The sequence below is a fragment of the Molossus molossus genome, unplaced genomic scaffold, assembly GCF_014108415.1.
Source record: "Molossus molossus isolate mMolMol1 unplaced genomic scaffold, mMolMol1.p scaffold_m16_p_2, whole genome shotgun sequence".
Classification (NCBI taxonomy): Eukaryota; Metazoa; Chordata; class Mammalia; order Chiroptera; family Molossidae; genus Molossus; species Molossus molossus.
This window is the reverse complement of record NW_023425355.1, coordinates 34,202,799-34,226,737: the sequence shown is the minus strand read 5'-3', so window position 1 is coordinate 34,226,737 and position 23,939 is coordinate 34,202,799. Positions and strand designations below refer to the sequence as shown.

General features: G+C 38.4%; 1 pseudogene; it reads left to right on the top strand.

Annotated features, from left to right (window-relative positions):
• The first annotated feature begins 13,465 nt into the window (after positions 1 to 13,465).
• LOC118636493 lies at positions 13,466 to 15,096 on the top strand (annotated as a pseudogene).
• Positions 15,097 to 23,939: the final 8,843 nt, after the last annotated feature.

Below are 23,939 nucleotides of genomic sequence, written 5' to 3'. Positions count from 1 at the left end.
TTTCACTGGTAACCCATTCATTATTTAATAGCATGCTAGTAAACATGCTATTAGGTGTTTAAAGTTTTTGAGTTTTTATTTTTCTTTATTTCTAGTTTTATGCCATCGTGATCTGAGAAGATGCTTGATATAATTGCAATCTTCTTGAATTTGTAGACTTTGTTTCCTAACATGTGATCTATATTTGAGAATAATCCATGTGCACTTGAGAAGAATTATTTTGCAGCTTTGAGGTGAATTTTTATGTTAATATCAATTTAATCTATTTGATCTAGTGTTTAGTTTATGGTCACTGGTTCCTTGTTAATTTTTTGTCTAGAAGATCAGTCCAGTAATGTCAGTAGGGATTTAAATTCCACTAGTATGATCATATTGTTGTCACTCTCTCCCATAGTGTCCTCCAGAAGTTTGTTTTATATTGGGTGTTCCTATTTTGGGTGCACATATTGTTACCAGGGTTATATTTCTTGTCGTATCAATGGCTTTACTATTATATAGTGGTCTTCATTGTCTCTTGCTATGGCCTTTATTTTGAAGTCTATTTTGTCAGATATAAGTATTGCTATCTTAGCTTATGTTTCATTTACATTTTCATAGAAAATATTTTTTCATGCCTTCACTTTCATCCTGTGTAAATCTTTTGTTCTTAGGTGGATCTATCATAGACAGAATATATATGAATCATATTTTCTTGTCCATTCAGGTACCCTATGTCTTTGATTGGAGCATTTAAGCCATTTGCATTTAGGTCATTATGACAGGTTCTTATTTATTGCCTTATTTATTCTTTATGACTGTGTTCCTCTCTCTCTTTCTTTGTTCTTCTTCTTCTGCTTACAACAGTCCCTTTAGCATTCCTTGCAATCTTGGTTTGGTGGTAATAACCTCCTGTAGTTTACTTTTGTCCACTAAACTCTTTATTTCACCTGCAATTTTGAATGATAGTCTTGCTAGATAGAGTAGTCTGGGATTCATTCCCTTGCTTTTAATTACTTTGTATACTTCATTCCACTTCCTTCTAGTCTGCAGTGTTTCTATTGATAAATTAGCTCACAGTCTAATGAGAGCTCTCATGTAGGTAACTTTTTGTCTCTCTCTTGCTTACTTTAAGATTATGTCTTTGTCTTTAACATTTGCCATTTTAATTATTATGTGTCTACCTGTGGGTCTTTTCAGTTTCATCTTGATTGGGACTGTCTGTGTTTTCTGGATTTGTGAGACTTATTTCTTCACCAAGTTAGAAAAAAATTCTTTCATTATTTCTTCAAACAGATTCTCTATTTCTTGCTCAGAGCCTTCTACTTCCGGTACTCCTAAGATGAGGATGTTGTTACATTTGATGTTGTCCCAAAGCTTCTTTAAACTATACTCCATTCTTTTTTTTTTCATTTTCCAATTGCTGCTCTAATTGGGTGCTTTGTTTTTTTCTGCCTTGTCTTCTAACTCACTGATTCTGTCCCCAGCTTCTTCTAATCTGTGGTTGATTTCTTTCAGGGTATTCCTTATATCAGCTATGTATTTATTTGTTTCCAGTGGATTCTTATTTATGGTTTCTACATCCTTTTTTAGTGCTGATTTGGTCCCCACTAAGTTCCCTATAGTTTTCATTAACTTGCGTGTATTTCCCACTAAGTTGAATATACTTGTAACCATTACTTTGACCTCTTTATCTGACCAATTGCTTGCTTCCATTTCATTTAGGTCTTTTTATATGGATTCATCCTTTTCTTTCATTTGTGAGTTGTTTGTTTGTCTTCCCATTTTGGCAGCATGGTAATCAAGAGTGCTGTGAAAAGCATGCCACATCATTGGGGCATTTCTGTGCATCTGGGGGCATTGGATCACATCAGGTTGCAGTGGTGGGTTCAGTGCATAAGTTCATGATGGCAGATTCATGTGTTCAGGTTTGTCAGGTCTTGACAATAGGGTCAGTATTCTTAGGACACTCAGTCATGTAAGTCGAGTTGTGGTGACAGGCCCATGTATCCAGGGACAGCCAGTTGCAGCTACAGGAGATCCAAAGTGCGTAGGCTCACAAGAATGTTCAGGGCAGGGCTTGGCATGGTGGCTCATGGCAGTGTCATGGACAGTTGTGGCAGGGGCTTGTGGTTGCAGTGGGGATGGGCTCTGCAGCCGTCCATGTTGGTGGCAGCTCACAGCACCAGATCTGTACATCTCAGCACATTAGGTCATGGAGGCAGTTGGGCTGAATGCTCCTGTCTATGGCCTCAGAGCACTGGGTCTCAGGTGGTCCCCACAGCCTCCTCACAAGGAGAACTGTGCGGATCATTCAAAATCATGCACTCTTCAGTTCCTAGCAGAGAGAAGCACCCTGCCAAGAAGCATACAGCTGTGGCCAGAAGGTCCCCTGCCAGTGGCACCTGAACCATCTTCCCTGAGTTTCTACATGGACAGACAGATGCCTGCCCACACCGACACCCATGTACATTCTTTCTTGCACATTTTCACCCTCACTCTGGTCCTGTCTGCCACCACGTTCTAATTTCTGTTTTGTTTTGTTTTTTCACCCAGTCTTTCTTTGCCCTACTTTCTTTATGTGTGAAATGTTAGATTCGCTCTGGATGCTGTCTAAAGTTACTTTCCCTAATATGAAATTCTATAACAATCTCTCTCTTCCCTTACATTGAACACTGATTTCTACTTACATAAAAAATTAAGTCAAGTGGAAACTGACACTCATAAGACTTCCAACAGCTGGGGGCATAATTGACTTTATTTATTTATTTATTTATTTATTTATTTATTTATTTATTTATTTATTTATATATATACCTGAACAATGGAATGACAAATCCATTTACCAATTTTTGAAATTTTTCTTCCCATTTGGGTACATTTTTCTAGTCTGTAGACAGCATATAGCATAGGGTTGCCTCTGGGAGCCATAAAGGCTTGGCTATATGAAATCTCTTTCCATTTCTCTTATAAATGGTAAAAGAGGTCCAACTGTAGCATTTGCTAAACAATTTCCTTTTGTATTCATGGTGGTAGCTTTAGAATGTTCTGGAATTTTGATAATTGCCAAATGTTTAAATTCTTTGTATGACATTTAAAAATTTTGCAATCTGTTTGTCATACTTTATGAGCTATCTTAGTAAATTAAAAGGCTTTGCTTCTTCCATAACATTCTAAAGTTGTTAGCTACACCAAAGGCATAGCTACTATCAGTGTAAATATTGGCTACTTGATTTTTGGACAATTTACAAGCCTGAATTAGAATAATTAGGCTTGTTGGGTAGAACTTCACGTAAATAGGACTTTCAATTATGTCCACCATTGAAGTTACTGAATCTCCACTTCAGTAACATTCCTGTTTATACTTCAAAGATCCATTTGTAAACTGAATTAATTCAGCATTATTAATGACTTTCTTATAAACTATTTGTAGGAATAAGAAGGTGGTCAGTAAGCAAAACACAATTGTGGATGACTTTATCCTGCAAAGAGCTGCAAAGTTGCTGGGTTAAGAATGTTACATCTAGTTTAAGTGCAATTAGGTTCAGATGGCAAGAGTCCATCAGCTGACACAGAAATTTTTAATTGGATGAGAACTCAGTGGAGATTTAATAGAATGAGGAACATAAACAAAGTAGACCCTATAACTAACTTTTGTTTGTTTGCATAATATGTCTATAGCAGAATTGGCTGTCATGCAGCCAGGGAGCCATTTGGCCACTGACTCTAATTGCTGATAGTAATAACCTACAGGTATATGAGTATTTGTATTTTTGAGTTAAAATGTCTATAATTTAGGTGCCCCAGAGTGGAAGCTTTAGATAATTCTTTAGATATTTTACAACTTGTTTCTCTTCTGGTTTTTACTCGATTGGATCAGGTTAATTTAATTTTAATATTACATAATATATGCTGGGACAGTAATAAAAATTTTGGAATCTGACTGTGACAATATGCAATCAAACCCATTAAGCTCTAAACTGTGTGTGTGTGTGTGTGTGTGTGTGTTGTTGTTGTTGTTGTTGTTTAGGAAGAGAAAAAGATAGGATTCCTCTTAGTCTTTCATTGTTAATTAGTAGCCCATTTTTAGATATTAGAACCAAAGTATTTTACCTGAGGTAAACAGAACATGTTCTTTGATATTCATGACCCCTTAGAGTTAGCTGTTGTAATAGATATGTTGTGTCCTTTAGGTAATCTAGTAATTTTCTAGAGCATAAAAATAAATCACCCACATGTAGGATTACAGTGGAATATCTGGGAAATTTAAGATCATTTAAATCAGCTTTTAGGCCCTGGCTAGTTTGGCTCAGCGGTTAGAGTGTCGGCCTGCGGTACAGAGAGACCCGGGTTCGGTTCCCGCTAAGGGCATGTACCTCGGTTGCAGTTTGTCCCCGGCCCTGGTTGGCCGTGCGGGTGGCAACCACTCGATGTGTCCCTTCACGTTGATGTTTCTCTCTCTCTCTCTTCCTCTCTCTCCCTCCCGCTCTGTCTGAACAAAAAATGCAAAAAGGTCCTCGGGTGAGGATTAAAAATAAATAAATAAAAATAAATCAGCTTTTAGTATCTAAGACAATAGGTAAAACTCCTCGTATACCTCTGGGGCAAAGAGATATTGACTGTCTTTTTCTATTGGAATGCTGAAAAAGGCACTACATAAATTTATTACTAAAAAATATTGCAGTCACAGGAATGGATTATAATAAGGTATGTGGATTTTAACCGTAAGATGTCTGGGAATAACTAGCTTATTTATATCTTTGATACTTTGTACACATCTCCATCTTTTTCTGTTTTATTTTTTTTGGAAGAATAGGAAAATTAAAGGGGCTCATATATGAAATCATAAGCTCCTTCTTTTATGGTGATTTTTATTTCTCCTAAACTATTAATAAGAAGAAGGCAAACTGCTTTGTTGTACTCCTCAGAGCAGCACTATGCTTGTTTCTTTTTTTATTAATCCTATTTTAGTTTTCTATACTCCTTAAAGCGGACAGACTTCTGTACAGAACTTCTCTTGTAAACCTTATTTAGTAATTATGTTTATTTTTCTCCCAGAAACCAGAAGGTATATTAATTGAAATAGATTAGAATAGCCAGGATTACATGTTCTAACAGTTACATTTGTGTGTGTGTGTGTGTGTGTGTGTGTGTGTGTGTGTGTGTGTATAGATCAGGGACCCAGACAAAATTGAGAACAGTTGTTGATTTCTCTCTATCTGAGACAAGCTTTTCTCCAAAGGAAGCTGTTAGAATATCTATTATCATTTTCCCTTAAGTCAGTAGGGAGTGGTAGTGGGGGACATAGAAGACAGAAAGGGAAGGGCAAGTCCAGACAAGGAAGCTCAGAGAGCAAAGGATATAGTGGAGGAGTCATCAAAGGGGGAATGGAGTGTAGGCATTTATTAGCTTCAGAATAGTTCAGAGACAGTCTATAAGTTTTTAAATTAATTTATTTAAGAATTTGGAACCGAAAAATGGCGGCAGAGTGAACGGAGCTACACAGACCGTCTCCCAGAAACAAACTGGAATTAAAACTATAACACAGACAAATCGATGGGAAAAACCAACAGAAAAGCAGCTTGGAGGACCATACAACGAGGGACACTGACTCCATCCCGGTAGGCTTGCGAAGGCGCAAGACGTGGCTGGGAGCCCACGGTCGGCAGCTCGGCAGCGGCCTTAGCCGGGAGCAGCAACCGCGGGTTACACTCCCAGGCGGCTCCACAGCGCAGAGCCGGGACAGAGGCTGAAACAGCCACAGACACTCACCTTGGGCTCCGGCGGAGGGAGGGCAGACTGGACTGGAGCTGTGTCGGGGCACTCGGGGTTTGGAGGGTGCTCAGAGCTCTGGCTGAGTTGCTGCCACCCAGGACGGTGGCCACATTGCTCCTTCCCAGGGCTCTGAGGAGAGGCAGCAGCCCCTCCCTCAGAGATCCAACCACACCCTGTGGGCCATTGAAGTGCTAATTGAGGCTCACTAACAACCAGCATCTGCTCCACCCTCATGAAAGCCCCTTGGCTGAGCACCAGAGGGAGTTTTTCAATCAACTGACAACCCAAAACTGATCAAGTAACTTAGACTGCTAGCCTCCAGGCAAAAAGCTAGAGGATAACAGTACCTTTCCTGGGCTGGCAACTTTAACCAGGAAAGTAAGACTTAACAGTGGTGTTCAACGTGGGTCCTCCCTCACTCATCTAAACACAGGAGAGGGAGCCACAAACAGCAGAACACCAACACCCACAGGGAGAACTTGACAAGCTCCAAAGCCCACAGTAATAGCCAAAATGGTGAAACACAGAAACAGAAGCCAAATGAAAGAGCAAGAGACCTCCACCGAAAATGAGATCAATGTGGAACAATTAGGCATGTTCACAGAGCTAGAATTCAGAGCCATGATCTTGAGGAAGCTGAACAGCATGAGTAAGGACATAGAGACACTGAAAATAAGCCAATTGGAAATTAAAAACCAACAAGAAGAGATAAAAATACATATCAGAAATGAAAAACACATTGCAAGGTTTAAAAAGCAGAGTAGGGGAAGCTGAGGACCGGATCAGTGAATTAGAAGACAGGGTAGAAAAAATCAACCAATCAGAAAAACAAAAAGAAAAAACTATTAAAAAACAGGAAGACAGCTTAAGAGAACTATGGGACAACTGGACACGTAATAATATTCGCATCATAGGAGTCCCCGAAGAAGAAGAAAATGAGAAAGGGATAGAGAATATATTCAAAAAAATAGTGAGAGAAAACTTCCCTAATTTGGTGAATGAAGAAGGCATTCAAGTTCAAGAAGCACAGAGAGTCCCAAGTAAGAAGAACCCAAACAGGCCCACACCAAGACACATAGTAATTAAAATGCCACAAATTAAAGACAAAGAGAGAATCCTAAAAGCAGCAAGAGATAAGCAACAGCTTATCTACAAAGGGAACCCCATAAGGCTCTCAGCTGACTTCTCACAAGAAACACTACATGCCAGAAGAGAATGGCATGAAGTAATAAAAGTCATGAAAAACAAGAATCTGAATCCAAGACTACCTTACCCAGCAAGGCTATCATTCAAAATAGAAGATCAAATAAAGAGCTTCCCAGACAAAAAAAAGGCTAAGGAAATACATTAGCACCAAACCAGCACTGCAAGAAATGTTAAAAGGACTGCTGTAATTACCAGGAGAAATGGGAAGAAAAATAGAACCACACTAAACAAAAACGGCAATAAATAAGTACATATCAATAATCACCTTAAACGTAAATGAATTGAATGCTCCCATAAAAAGACACAGAGTAGCTGATTGGATAAGAAAGCATGACTCATCTATATGTTGTTTACAAGAGACCCACCTCTCAACAAAAGACTCACATAGGTTGAAAGTGAAGGGATGGAAAAAATTTTTCCAAGCAAATGGAAAGCAAAAAAAAGCTGAGGTAGCAATTCTCATATCGGATAAAATAGATTTCAAAATGAATACCATAACTAGAGACAAAGAAGGCCACTATATATTAGTGAAAGGATCTATCCAACAGGAAGATATAACCTTGATAAACATATATGCACCCAATATAGGAGCACCAAAATATATTTAAAAATCTTCTGGAGGACTTCCAAGGAGAAATCAACAACAATACAATCATAGCAGGGGACTTCAACACCCCATTGACAGCACTGGATAGATCCTCTAGGCAAAAAATTAGCAAGGAAACAGAGACTCTAAATGAAGCACTAGACCAAATGGATTTAATAGATATCTACAGAGAATTACACCCCAAAACTACAGAATACACATTCTTCTCAAGTGCACATGGGACATTCTCAAAGATAGACCACATGATAGGACACAAACTAAATCTCTATAAGCTCAAGAAGATTGAAATCATATCAAGCATCTTCTCAGATCACAATGGCATGAAACTAGAAATCAATTGCAACAAAACATGGAAAGACACTTCAACACATGGAGGCTAAATAACATGTTATTAAACAATAAATGGGTCACCGAGGAGATCAAGGAAGAAATTAAAAAACTTCCTGGAATCCAATGAAAATGAACAGACAACAACACAAAATCTATGGGATGCAGCAAAAGCAGTTCTGAGAGGGAAGTTCATAGCACTACAGGCCTACCTCAAAAAACAAGAAAAATTTCTAATTGACTTCTAACCTCACAACTTAAAGAATTGGAAAGCAAACAAAAAGAAAACCCCAGAGCAAGTAGAAGGAAGGAAATAGTAAAGATCAGAGCAGAAATAAATGACATAGAGACCAAAAAAACAATTCAAAGGATCAATGAAACAAAGAGCTGGTTTTTCGAAAAGATAAACAAGATTGATGGACCCTTAGCTAGACTCACCAAGAAACAGAGAGAGAACCCAAATACACAAAATCAGAAATGAAAGAGGAGAAGTAACAACCAACACCACGGAAATACAAAAGATCGTTAACAACTACTACGAACAACTATATGGCAACAAATTCGACAATCTAAGCGAAATGGACAAATTCCTAGAAACACACAGTCTCCCAAAACTATTCCCGGAAGAAATAGAAAACTTGAACAGACCAATAACAACTAAGGAAATTGAAGAAGTAATCAAGAGTCTCCCAGCAAACAAAAGCCCAGGCCCAGATGGCTTCACGGGGGAGTTTTACCGAACATTCAAAAAAGAACTAACACCCATTCTCCACAAACTCTTTCAAAAAATTCAAGAAGAAGGAAGTCTTCCAAGCACGTTCTATGAAGCCAGCATAATTCTAATTCCAAAACCAGAAAAACACACTACAAAGAAAGAAAACTACAGGCCAATATCCCTGATGAACATAGATGCCAAAATCCTGAACAAAATATTAGCAAATCGGATCCAGAAATACATGAAAAAAATTATTCACCATGACCAAGTGGGATTCATTCCAGGGATGCAAGGCTGGTATAATATTCGCAAATCAATATACGTGATACACCACATAAACAAAATGAAGAATAAAAACCACGTGATCATATCAATAGATGCTGAAAAGGCATTCGACAAAATCCAGCATCCATTTCTGATAAAAACGCTCAACAATGTAGGAATAGAGGGATCATATCTCGACATAATAAAGTCCATATATGAAAGACCTACAGCCAACATCATACTCAATGGACAGAAACTAAAAACATTTCCATTATGAACAGGAACAAGACAGGTATGTCCACTTTCGCCACTCTTATTTAACATTGTACTGGAAGTCTTATCCACAGCAATCAGACATGAAGAAAAAATAAAAGGGATCCAAATTGGAAAGGAGGAAGTGAAACTGTCATTATTTGCAGATGACATGATATTGTACATAGAAAACCCTAAAGACTCCATCAAAAATCTATTAGACTTAATAAATGAATTTGGCAAAGTAGCAGGATACAAAATTAACGTCAAGAAATCGACGGCATTCTTGTACACCCATGATGAACTCACATAAAGAGAAACTGAAAAAACAATCCCATTTACCATTGTGCCAAAAAAATTATGATACCTAGGAATAAACTTAACCAAAGAAGTAAAGGACCTATTTGCAGAAACTACTGGTCATTGAAAAAAGAAATAGAGAAATATATAAAAAAGTGGAAGCACATACCTGGTTCATGGATTGGAAGAATTAACATAATTAAAATGTCCATACTACCCAAAGCAATCTATAGATTCAATGCAATCCCCATCAAAATACCAATGACATATTTCATAGAACTAGAACAAATATTTCAAAAGTTCATATGGAACCAAAAAAGACCCTGACTGGCCACAGCAATCTTGAAAAAGAAGAACAAAGTAGGTGGGATCACAATACCAGATATCAGGTTATACTACAAAGCCACTGTAACCAAAACAGCCTGGTACTGGCACAAGAACAGGCATATAGACCAGTGGAACAGAACTGAAAACCCAGAAATGGACCCAAGGCAATATGCTCAATTAATATTTCACAAAGATGGCAAGAGCATACAGTGGAGTAAAGACAGCCTCTTTAATAAATGGTGTTGGGGAAATTAGACAGCTACATGCAAAAAAATGAAACTAGACCATCAACTTACGCCATACACAAAAATAAACTCGAAATGGATAAAAGACTTAAATGTGACCCGTGAATCCATAAAAATCCTAGAAGAAAATGTAGGCAACAAAATTTCGGACATCATACGGAGCAGAATTTTCACTGATACATCACCTAACGCAACAGAAATAAAGGAGAAAATGAACACATGGGACTACATCAAACTCAAAAGCTTCTGCACAGCAAAAGAAACAATCATCAAAATAGAAAGGCAACCCACTGTATGGGAGAACATCATTGCCAATGATGTATCAGATAAGGGTTTAATCTCCAATATATATAGAGTGCTCACACAACTCCATAAAAGGAAGACAAAGAACCCAATTAAAAAATGGGCAGAGGAGCTGAATAGACACCTCTCCAAACAGGACATAGAAATGGCCAAAAGACATATGAAGAAATGCTCAACATCACTAATTATCAGAGAGATGCCAAATAAAACAACAATGAGGTATCACCTCACACCTGTCAGTATTGCCGCCATCAAAAAATCATCAAACAAGTGTTGGCGAAGGTGTGGAGAAAAGGGAACTCTAATACACTGCTGGTGGGAATGCAGACTGGTGCAGCCGCTATGGAAAACAATATGGTGCTACCTCAAAAAATTAAAAATTGAACTTCCATTTGACCCAGTGATCCCCCTGCTGGGAATATACCCTAAGAAGCCTGAAACACCAATCAGGAAGATTATATGTACCCCCATGTTCATAGCAGCACTATTTACAATAGCTAAGATCTGGAAACAGCCCAAGTGTCCACCAGTAGACGAATGGATCAAAAAGCTGTGGTACATATGCACAATGGAGTACTATGCAGCGGTAAGAAAGAAAGATCTCTTATCCTTTGAGACGACATGGAGGGACCTGTAAAGTATTATCCTAAGTGAAAGAAGCCAAGCAGAAAAAGACAAATACCACATGATCTCACTTATATATGGAATATAATGAACATAACAGTCTGAGGAATACAGTAGACCCAGACACATGGAAGTAGGGCACAGACTGACATCCCTCAGAAGAGGGGATGGGGGGTGAGGGGGTGGGAAGAGATAATCCACAGAACTTATATGCATGTATGCATGACCAATGGACATGGACAACTAAGCCGGGGACTGGGCGGAGGCGGGGTGGGGTGGGGGGTGCCAATGGGGTACAATTTAAAATATCTGTAACAAAAAAATAAATAAAAATTCATATAAAAAAATAAAATAAAAGAGAGAGAAAATAAAGAACTCATAGATAAAATTAATTAATTAATTAATTAATTAATTAATTAATTAAAAAAAGAATTTATCTGTGCCTGGCTTGTGTGGCTCAGTGGATTAAGCATTAACCCATCGACTGAGAGGTCCCAGTTCGATTCCTGGTCAGGACACGTGCTCAGGTTTTGGTCTTGATCCCCAGTGGAGGGTGGACAAGATATAGCTGATCAATGTTTGTCTCTCACATAGATGTTTCTATCTCTCTCTTTTTTCTCTCTCTCTAAAAAAAATCAACAAAAACATTTGAAAAAATAATTTATCTGTGCTTCTCCTTACAAGCTTCTAATTTTCAAATCAAGATATGCTTTCTTTTCATTCATTCAGTTTAATTTTAGAGCCAGCATTTATCTAATTTATTTTTTTGCATGTAAAATGCTAATTTAAGGAGGAAATGTGGTGGAGTAAATGGAAGCTACACAGTCCATCTCCCAGGACCAAACTGAAATTACAACTAAAATAAAGACAAGTCATTTGGAAAAACCAACCAAAGAGTAGCTGGAGAAAACTCTTATAACTGGGGATGAAAAGAAGGCTTCAAATTGAGACTGGAAGGAGTTTCAGAGGCATGAGGGGACTGATTGGGTGCTCACAGGCAGCAGCTGAAGGCAGTCTTAGCTGTGAACAGTTCCCTCTAAGAAGCTGGGGGTTAAAACTCCAATCCAGCTTTCCAGCATAGAGTGGTGGAACAGAGAAAGGCACTCACATAACACCTGACTGAGAAAATCACCAGAGCAGAGGTTTTATCTGGCAGGAGGAGGTGCAGAAAACACTGGCACTTCCCAGAAGGGCCAGTGAACTATATTACAGCTACAGCCACTGTACCTGGGCTCTAGCAGAGGGGGGAAGATTGGACTGAAACTGTGTGAGTAGAGTTGTGGATTTGTGGCACTGGGGAGAGAGCTGGAAAAGAGGCCAATAAGCTCTATCCTGAGTCACTTCCCCACAAGACGGTAGCCATATTTCTCAAAAAAATGCCCCTTCCCAGAGCAGCTTTAGCCCAAGGAAAAAGCAACTGCCTCTCCCTCAGGAATTTAACACCACCCAGCCAAGAGCAGTGCAACCTGAGGCTCAATAACAGCCAGAGACTACCTGCTAGCCAGTAGGCAGAGAAGAGCCTCTGAAAGCTTTGAGCTTTGGTCCTGACTCTAAGTGTTGGGAGTCCTGGCTCTGGGGACTGAGCTGTGAACCTGAGGCATGGGTCCCTTCACTGAGCCAATAACCAACACAGCAGAAACCATTTTCTTCTCAAATCAACTTTACCTCAAGGGAAAGCACTTGTCCAACCCACTGAAAATCCTCTTACCCTGATTACCTGAGGAATTTTTTATGCATCTGAGGGCTACATTAAGTAAATGAAACTAATAGTCAGCCTGCAGGCAAAAGCTTGGGGATAATTGAATCTTTGCTTGGCCTGTGACTCTACCCAGGAAAATAAGACTAGACATTGATGTTTAGCACTGTTCCTTCCATACTTATCCAAACCCAGAAGAGGGAGCCACAATCTGTGGAACACTGACACACAAAGGGAATATTTGACAGATTCCAAACCCTGCTGAGACAGCCAAATGGTAAAACAAAGAAAAAAATCCCAAATGATAGAACAAGAGAATTCTACAGAAGAAGGAATATGTGGGATGGAGTTAAGCAAGTTATCAGAAGTAGAGTTCACAGTAATGATTATGAGGAAGCTCAACAGCATTCATAAAGATATAGAAATAATGAAAATCAACCAACTGAAAATAAAAAATCACCAAGCAGAAATGAAGACTGACAGAGCACATATAAAGCACACATTGGAGGAAATAACCAGCAGATTGGAGGAAGCCAAGAATTGGATCAGTGAATTATAAGACAGGGTAGAAAAAAAATCACACAATCAGAGAACCAAGAAGAAAAAGCAATTGAAAAACTGGAGGACAGAACCTGGAGGGGCTTGGGATTGTGGAAGTTTTGTAAGGCGGGTCTGGTGGCTGTTGTAGCTCTGTGTAGATTTGAAACAAGTGCTGGAAGGGAGGCCACTGCTAGGGGTCAGGGAGTCATTAGCCTTCACACACATTTGGGGCTACACCAGGCACAACTTGACATCACTGCTGTCCTGTGCTCTTATTCCTCCCCAGGAAACTACCTTGGATCTCTGCCATGGCATCCACTTTGTTCAACCTCCAGAAAGTGATAGATCTTGCTAGCATAGCAGCCCAGGAAGACAAAGCTGGGGACTATTAGGAAACCCTTCAACTCTACCAACATGCTGAGCAGTATTTGCTACATGCAGTTAAACATGAAACACAGGGTGATAAAGCCAGGCAAAGTATCAGGAAAAAGTGTATAGAATATCTTGATAGAGCAGAAAAGCTAGAGGAATACCTGAAAAATAAAGAGACAAAACACAGAAGCCAGCTGATTAGAAGGGTAATGGCAGTGATGGGAAAGGAGAATCTGATGATCCTGAAACAAAGAAACTACAGAATCAATGTCAAGGTGCTATTATTATGGAGCGACCTGATGTGAAATGGAGTGATGTTGCTGGTCTTGAAGGAGCCAAAAAAGTACTTAACTAGGTTGTGATAATGCCTATCAAATTTTTACATCATTTTTTTTGTTGTTACAGATGTTTTTTTCTTTTCCCCTGCTGATTCCTTACTCCCACTCCCTCCCCATTCTGTCCCCAGCTTTGTTGTCCATGTCCATTGTTCATGTATACATGTATATAAGTTCTGTGTTTCATCTCTCCCCCACCAACCCCTCTTCTGGGGAGTGTCAGTCTGTACCTCACTTCCACATCTCTGGGACTACCCCATTCCTCAGACTGTTATGTTCATTATATTTCACAAATAAGTGAGATCATATGATACTTGCCTTTCTCTGTTTGGCTTGTTTCACTTAGGATAATACTTTCCAGGTCTATTTTCACATATTTTTACGGGTAAGGGAACACCTTGGAGGGGAATCCCCTTATTTGGACCACCTGGAACAGGAAAGTTCTATTTAGCCAAAACTGTAGCCACCGAAGCAAACACTTCTATATTTTTTTCCCAATACATTTCTTCCTCCTTCTTTCTAAGTGTCTAGGTGAAATTAAAAACATAGTGGAGAACTTATTCCAACTTGCCAGAGAGAATAAACCTTCCATTATCTTCATTGATGAGATCAATTTTCTGTGTGGTTCAAGGAGTGAAAATAAAAGTAAGGCTCTGAGCAGAATTAAGACAGAGTTTCTAGTTCAAATTCAAGGTGTTGGTGTGGACAATGAGGGGATATTGGTTCTGGGGAGCTATAAATATACCTTGGGTTCTTAATTCTGCCATTAAGCAAAGATTTGAGAAACAAATTAATATTCTTCTGCCTGAGGCCCATGACCAAACCACAATGTTTAAACTGCACCTGGAATCACTCAGAATGCTTTGACAGAAACAGGCTTCTGAGAGCTTAGAAGAAAACGGAGAGTTACTCAGGAGCAGATATAAATGTCATTGTGTGAGATGTATTTATTCAGACTGTTAGAAAAGTATGGTGAGCCACTCATGTTGAAAAAGTTCAAGGACCTTTATGAAATGATCCTAACAACAGATGATCTGTTAATGCCATATTCTTCTGGGAACCCTGGTGCCATTAAAATGATGTAGGTGGATGTCTCTGGGGACAAGCTTTTGGATCCAAGTGTTTCCATGGCTGATATGTAGCTGTCACTAGCTAGCACAAAACCCGCAGTCAGTGAACACCACTTGCTGAAATTAAAGAATATTTCAGAAGATTTTGGCCAAGAAGGGTAAACCAAAGACATGAGAAAGACATTTACCTTGTATGTTCTTTCTATCACAAATATCTTTGCCTTTCCTGGATGGTATTAAGATCATTTCCAGTAAAACATTTCTACACAGGGAAGCAGATATTACTTCAACATTCTTCTACATTTTATATGCATTTTTGCTCTATTACCAAATAAATGCTCTTATTAACAAAATTATAAAATAATGAGCTCTGAGAAAATGAGTGATACATTAATGAAAAAAAGTAAAAAGAGGATTAAAATTGATTGATTGAGGTAAAATATTTTAAATTGGTATGAATAGTGAGTGGTATTTGTAAAGAACATTTATCTTTTTTCTTCACTAGAAGTCCAATGCACAATCCATTGCATCACAAATCTTTTTTCTTTAAACTAAAATGAAATAGGGCTCATTTCATAATTTGTAAAATTTTATAAGCATCCTTTTTATGTAAATTTATTTACTTTATTAAAAATTAAAAATAATAAAATCTTTATTCTCAGGGATGTGTGATAAAACAATAAAGAGCATTGTGATTGGGTTTGAAAGATTTTGAACTTGGTTCTAGCCAAGGCTCTGATTAATTTTTTTGATAGGATAATGTTTTTCTTTGTGTAGATTTAAATTTTTCTTTGAAAGCTGCAAGCTTTTATATTTAACTCAATAATACCTGTCACTGTGCAATCTCAAGAGAAAGATTTTCTAAATTAGGCATTGTCTTTATCTTGAAGGAGAAAATTGTCTATTTCAAATGTGTCTTTTTGTAGCAGGATTGACCTAAACTGGTAGTAAATAAATGTGTTCTTTTAAAATAATTCTACCATAAAATACTGTAATGAAAACCAGTGCTAAAAGGAATGGCCTACCTCAGATTATGGGAAAGAACTTGTGTGTGATATTGGTGTCGCTGTACATATATGCATATAATTTTTTAAAATTTAGGGTAGCAAGGGTTTTTAACCATTTTAAGTTCAGGAAACAGTGTGTCTTGACCTCATATATGTTGTCTGTGTTATGCTTCATGAAGATTTAGAAATGAGCTAATATTTCATTCAATAATAAAATATAAATGTGACACTAGGTTATTTTAATATCTTTATATAAAAAGTCTGAGGGTGTGTGTTATACACTTTAGCACAAACACTAAGTTGTGCCTTGCACATTTGCATTGGCTCTACATGCAGAGTTATTCAGTTAGCTAAAATCAGGTAGATGCTTTTATCACTATGAACTTCTAGTTTGCAAATACTATAAAATAATTTGTTTACATTTTTTTCTTTTATTGATTTTAGAGATAGAGGAAGAGAGAGATAGAATAATCGATGAGAGAGAACATCAATTAGCCGCCTCCTGCATGCTCCCCACTGGGGATCTGGCCCACACCCAGGCATGTGTCCTGACCAGGAATTAAATTGGTGACCTCTTGGTGCATGGATCAATGCTCAACAACTGAGCCACACTGGCCAGACAAAATAATTTACATTTAAAAGTCCATTTGCACATTTACATTTTATGCTGTATGGTTGCCTTAGGGTTTTCTGTACACATTGTTTTTATTGATACTAAATGGAAATTACAGAACTGAAACATGCTGTTTTTATGTGAAGTAAATAGATATAACCTAGAACAAACAAACAAACAGGAGGACCTTTTAAGAGATCTATGGGACAACATGAAAAATTACAGCATCTGCATCATAGGAGTATCAGAACAAGAAGAAAGTGAGCAAGGGTTAGAGAATATATTTGAAGAAATAATGACAGAAAAATTTCTTAACTTGGTGAAGGAAAACTGAATTAAAATTCAGGAAACACAGAGAGCCCCAAGTAAGATGAACCCTAAGAGGCCCACACGAAGACACATCATAATTAAAATGCCTAAAATGAAAGCCAAAGAGACATCTTAAAGGTAGTAAAAGATGAGCAACAGGTTACCTACAAAGGAGCCCCCATAAGACTATCAGCTGATTTCTCAAGAGAAACACTACAGGCTAGAATGAAATGGCATGAAGTAGTCAATGTAATGATAAACAAGGATCTAAATCCAAGACTACTCTATCCAGCAAGGCTACAATTCAAAATAGAACCAGCACTGTAAGAAATGCACAATTCAAACCAGCACTGTAAGAAATGTTAAAAGGATTGCTGTAATAAGCAGAAGAAAAAGAGAGAGAAACATATCCACAATAAGCAAATACGGCAATAAATAAGTACATAATAATAACCTTAAATGTAAATGGACTGAACACTCTAATTAAAAGACAGACAGTACCTGAACTTTCAACCAAAGGAAAAAAAAATACCTGGGGTAGCAGTATTCATATTTGATAAAATAGACTTCAAAATGAAAGCTATAACTAGAGACAAAGAAGGCCACTACATAAAATGATCGATCCAACAGGAGGTTATAACCTTGCTAAACATATATGCACCCAATATAGGAGCACCAAAATATACTAAAAAACTTCTGGAGGACTTTAAAGAAGAAGTTGACACAAATACCATCATAGCAGTGGACTTCAACACACGACTGACATCACTGAATAGATCCTCTAGACAAAAAATTAACAAGAAAACAGGGACTCTAAATAATGCACTAGATCAAATAAATGTGAAAGACATTTACAGCCCTGACCAGTTTGGCTCAGTGGTTGAAGCATCGACCTACACACCAGAGAGTCCTGGATTTGGTTCTTGCTGGGGGCATGTGCCTTAGTTGCAGCTTGTCCCCGTCACTCTCACATCAATATTTTTCTCTCTTCCCCCTTTTCTTCCTCCTGCTCTATCTAAAGAAAAATGCAAAATTGTTCTCGAGTGAGCATAAAAAATAATAAGAAGAAAAAATAAAAGATATTTACAGAGAATTATATCACAAAACCGCAGATTTTACATTCTTCTCAAGTGCACACGGGACATTCTCAATGATGGAGCACATGTTGGGACACAAACTAAGTTTCTACAAGTTTAAGAAGATTAAAATAATATCAAGCATCTTCTCAGATTACAGTGACATGAAACTAGAATTTAGTTACAATAAAAACACCAAAAATCATTTAAACACATGAAGGCTAAATAGCATGTTATTAAACAATGAAGGGGTTACCAAGGAGATCAAAGAAGAAATTTAAAACTTTCTGGAAATCAATAAAAATGAACACACAACAACATAAATTTATGGGACATAGCAAAAGCACACAGTCTCCCAAAACTGAACTAGGAAGAGACAGAAAACTTGAACAGACCAATAACAACTAAGGAAATTGAAGATACAATCAATAAACTCCCAGAAAACAAAAGACTAGGCCTAGATGGCTTCATGAGGGAGTTTCCCCAAAAGTTTAAAGGACTAACACCCATTCTCCTCAAACTATTCAAAAAAATTCAAGAATAAAGAAGACTTATAAATATTTTTTATGAGGTCAGCATAATTTTAATTTCAAAACCAGATAAAGACACCAAAAAGAATAAAAACTACAGGCCAATATCCCCAATGAACATAGATGCCAAAATCCTTAACGATATATTAAAAAGTCAGATCCAGCAATACATTAAAAAAATTATTCAACATAAACAAGTGGGATTTATCCCAGTGATAGAAGGCTGGTACAATATTCACAAATCAAAAAAATGTGATACACCACATAAACAAAATGAAAGATAAAAACCGTATAATTATATCAATAGATGCTGAAAAAGCATTTTACAAAATCCAGCACTCATTTCTGATAAAAATGCTCAGCAATGTGGGAATAGAGGGATCATATCTCAACATAATAGAGGGCATATATAAAAAATCTACAGCCAATATTACATTCAATGGTCAAACACTAAAACATTTCTCTTCAGAACAGGAACAAGACAAAAATGCCCACTTTTGCCACTCTTATTTAACACAGTACTGATAGTTTTAACCACAGTAATTAGACATGAAGAAAAAATAATAGGGATCCAAATTGGAAAGGAGGAAATGAAACTGTCATTATTTGCCTATGACATGATATTGTACATAGAAAACCTTAAAGACTCCATAAAAAATCTACTAGATCTAACAAATGTATTTGGCAATGTAGCAGGATACAAAATCAACATTGAGAAATCAAAGACATTTTTATATACCAATAATGAATAGTCAGAAAGGGAAACAAACAAAAAACAATTCTATTTACCATTGCAACAACAACAAAAGTAAGATACCTAGGAATATACTTAACCAAGGAGGTAAAAAACCTGTTCTCATAAAACTTCAGGACATTGAAAAAAGTACTAGAGGAAGATATAAAAAGTAGAAGCATATCATGTTCATGGATTGAAAAAAACCAACATTATTAAAATGTCCATATGACCCAAAGCAATCTACAGATTCAATACAATCCCTATTAAAATACTAACAGCACTTTTCACAGATCTAGAACACATACTCCAAATGTTTATATGGAACCATAAACAAACCTGAATAGTCACAGCAGTTTTGGAAAACAAAAACAAAGTTGGAGGGATCATTATACCAGATATCAAATTATACTACAAAGCCATCATACTCCAAACTGCCTGGTACTAGCACAAGAATAGACATATAATCAATGGAACAGAACAGAGAACCCAGATATTGACTTACGACATTATGCACAATTAATATTCCACAAGGAAAATGAGAGCATACAATGGAGAAAAGACAGTCTCTTCCATGTATGATGTTGGGAAAACTGGACAGCTACATGCAAAAAAAAAAAAAAAAAAAAATGAAGCTAGAACACCAACTTACACCATATACAAGGATAAACTCAAAATGGATAAAAAACTTAAATATAACCTGTGAAACCATAAAAATCCTAGAAGAAAATATAGGCAGAATAACATCAGAGACTGTATGTACTAGAATTTTTACAGATATATCTCCTAGGGCAACAGAAACAAAGGAAAATATTAATAAATGGAACTGCATCAAACTTAAAAGCTTCTGCATGGGAAAAAAAAGCCAGCATCAAAATAAAAAGGAGGGGGAAGAAAAAATGGCAGCGGAGTGAATGGAGCTACACAGACCATCTCCCAGGACCAAACTGGATTCATAACGAAAATAAAGGCAAATCTTCAGGAAGGGGCAACCGAAAGACACCTTGGAGGACCACATAACCAGGAAAACCGACTCAATCCTGGTAGGCTTGTGAGGATGCGAGAGGGGGCCGGGAGCCCACGGTCCGCAGCGGCCTGGGCGGGGACCAGGGGACTCCATGGCGGGAAGTTGCTGCTAAAGCCTCCGCTGAGACCCCGCCTGAGTCCTGCGAACTGTGCTGCCTGCCAAGCCCTCGGATGATGCCGCAAGGACTCGCTGGGGCCAGGGAACTCGGCTGAGGGAAGTTGCTGCTAAAGCCTCTGCTGCGACCCAGCCTGAGTCCTGCAAACTCTGCTGCCTGCTAAGCCCTCAGCTGGTGCTCCACGGGCTGGCACGGACTGGCTCCGACCAGGGAACTCAGCGGGACGCTGCTACCCAGGCTGATTCCTGTGAACTCTGCGTGCTAAAGCCTCGGCTGGTTCCGCACAGACTCGCGGGGACCAGGGGACTCTGCTGGAAGCTGCTGCCACCCTGGCAGTGTCCCGCTACCGCCCAGGGTCAGCAGCTCGGCAGCGGCCTTAGCAGTGAGCAGTGCCCTCGGGTTACACTCCCAAGGGGCTCCACAGCGCAGAGCCGGGACAGAGCCTAAAAAAGCCACAGCCGCCCTGGCCAGTTTGGCTCAGCGGCTAGAGCGTCGGTCTGCAGTCCGGAGAGACCCGGGTTCGGGTCCCGCTAAGGGCACGTACTTCGGTTGCAGTTTGTCCCCGGCCCTGGTTGGTTGTGTGGGTGGCAGCCACTCGATGTGTCCCTTCACGTCGATGCTTCTCTCTCTCTCTCCCTTCCTCTCTCTCCCTCCCACTCTATCTGTACAAAAAATGGAAAAATATCCTCGGGTGAGGATAAAAAAAAAAAAAAGCCACAGCCACTCACCTTGGGCTCCGGCAGAGGGAAGGCAGACTTGACTGGAACTGTGTGGGGACACTCGGGTTTTGGAGGGTGCTAAGAGCTTTCACTGAGTGCAGCCACGCATGACTGTGGTCATTTTACTTTTTCTCAGGGCCCTGGGGAGTGGCGGTGGCCCCTCCCTCAGAGATTCAAGCCCACCTGGTGGCCATTGAAAAGCTAATTGAGGCCCATTAACAACGAACACCTGCCTCACTCTCAGGAAATCCTCATACACTGAGAACCTGAGGGAGTTTTCCAGGCAACTAAGAAACCAAGGGTATGCAGGTGACCTCTACTAATAGCCTCCAGGTAAAAAAAAAAAGCTAGAGGATAACTACCATTCCCTGGGCGTGCAACACTAACCAGAAAGGCTAAGACTTGACGGTAGTGTTTAAAGTGGGTCCTCCCTGGTGCACCCAAACCCAGGAGAGAGAGCCACAAACAGCAGAACACCAACACCCACTGGGAAAACTTGGCAGACTCCAAAGCCCACTGTGATAACCAAAATGGTGAGAAACAGAAACAAAAGCCAAATGAAAGAACAAGAGACCTCTACAGAAGATTAAATAAATGAGGTGCAGTTAAGCAAGTTAACAGAACTAGAATTTAGAGCCATGCTGTTGCGGAAGCTCAGCAGCATGTGTAAGGACATGAGCAACATGAGTAAAGACATAGAAATGTTGAAAATAAACCAGCTTGAAATGAAAAATCAACAGAAAGAAATGAAGAATGACATATCAGAAATGAAAAACAAACTGGAAGGTCTAAAAAGCAGAGTAGGGGAAGCTGAGGACCGGATCAGTGATTTAGAAGACAGGCTAGAAGAAATCAACCAATCAGAAAACCAAAAGGAAAAAACGATTAAAACACAGGAAGAAAGCTTAAGAGAACTGTGGGACAACTGAAAATGTAATAATATTCACATCATAGGAGTCCGTGAAGAAGAAGAAAGTAAGCGAGGGCTAGAGAATATATTCAAAGAAATAGTGACAGAAAACTTCCCTAATTTGGTGAAGGAAGAAGGCATTCAAGTTCAAGAAGCTCAGAGAGCCCCAAGTAAAAATAACCAAACAGACCCACACCAAGACACATAGTAATCAAACTGCCAAAAATTAAAGACAAAGAGAGAATCCTAAAAGCAGCAAGAGATAAGCAACAGGTTACCTACAAAGGAAACCCCATAAGGCTCTCAGCTGACTTTTCACAAGAAACACTACAGGCTAGAAGGGAATGGCATGAAGTAATCAAGGTCATGAAAAACAAGGATCTGAATCCAAGACTATTCTACCCAGCAAGGCTATCATTCAAAATAGAAGGTCAAATAAAGAGCTTTTCAGACAAAAAAAAAAGGCTAAAGGAATACATTAGCATGAAACCAGCACTGCAAGAAATGATAAAAGGACTGCTGTAATTACCATGAGAAATGGGAAGGAGAATAGAACCACACTAAACAAAACTGGCAATAAGTACATATCAATAACCACCTTAAAAGTAAATGGACTGAATGCTCCTATAAAAAGACACAGAGTAGCTGATTGGATAAGAAAGCATGACTCATCTATATGTTGTTTACAAGAGACCCACCACACAACAAAAGACTCACATAGATTGAAAGTGAAGGGATGGAAAAAAATCTTTCAAGCAAATGAAAAAGAAAAAAAAGCTGGGGTAGCAATACTTATATCTGATAAAATAGACTTCAGATTGAAGGCCATAACTAGAGACAAAGAAGGCCACTACATAATATTGAAAGGATCTATCCAACAGGAAGATATAACCTTGATAAACCTATATGTACCCAATATAGGAGCACCAAAATATATTAAAAAAACTATTGGAGGACTTCAAAGAAGAAATCGATAGCAATACAATCATAGCAGGGGACTTCAACACCCCGCACACATCACTGGATAGATCCTCTAGACAAAAAATTAGCAAGGAAACAGAGACTCTAAATGAAGCACTAGACCAAATGGATTTAATAGATATCTACAGAGAACTACACCCTAAAACTACAGAATTCACATTCTTCTTAAGTGCACATGGAACATTCTCAAAGATAGACCACATGTTAGGGCACAAACTAATTCTCTACAAGTTCAAGAAGATTGAAATTATAACAAGCATCTTCTCAGACCACAATGGTATGAAACTAGAAATCAATTGCAAGAAGAACATACAAAGACATTTTAACACATGGAAGCTAAATAGAATGTTATTAAACAATGAATGGGTCACCGAGGAGATCAAGGAAGAAATCAAAAACTTCCTGGAAACCAATGAAAATGAGGACACAACAATACAAAATCTATGGGATGCAGCGAAAGCAGTTCTGAGAGGGAAGTTCATAGCACTACAGGCCTACCTCAAAAAAGAAGAAAAATCTCTAATACACTACCTAACCTCACAATTTAAAGAACTAGAGAGTAAACAAAAAGAAAACCCCAGAGCAAGTAGAAGGAAGGAAATAGTAAGGATCAGAGCAGAAATAAATGACATAGAGACCAAAAAAAAAAAAAAAAACAATTCAGAGGATCAATAAAACAAAGAGCTGGTTTTTCGAAAAGATAAACAAGATTGATGGACCCTTAGCTAGACTCACCAAGAAACAAAGAGAGAGAACCCAAATACACAGAATCAGAAATGAAAGAGGAGAGATAACAACTGACACCACAGAAATACAAAAGATGGTTAACAACTATTATGAACAATTATACGGCAACAAAGTTGAAAATCTAAGAGAAATGGACAAATTTCTAGAAACACATAGTCTCCCAAAACTGGATCAGGAAGAGATTGAAAACTTGAACAGAACAATAACAACAGAAGAAATTGAACATGTAATCAAGACT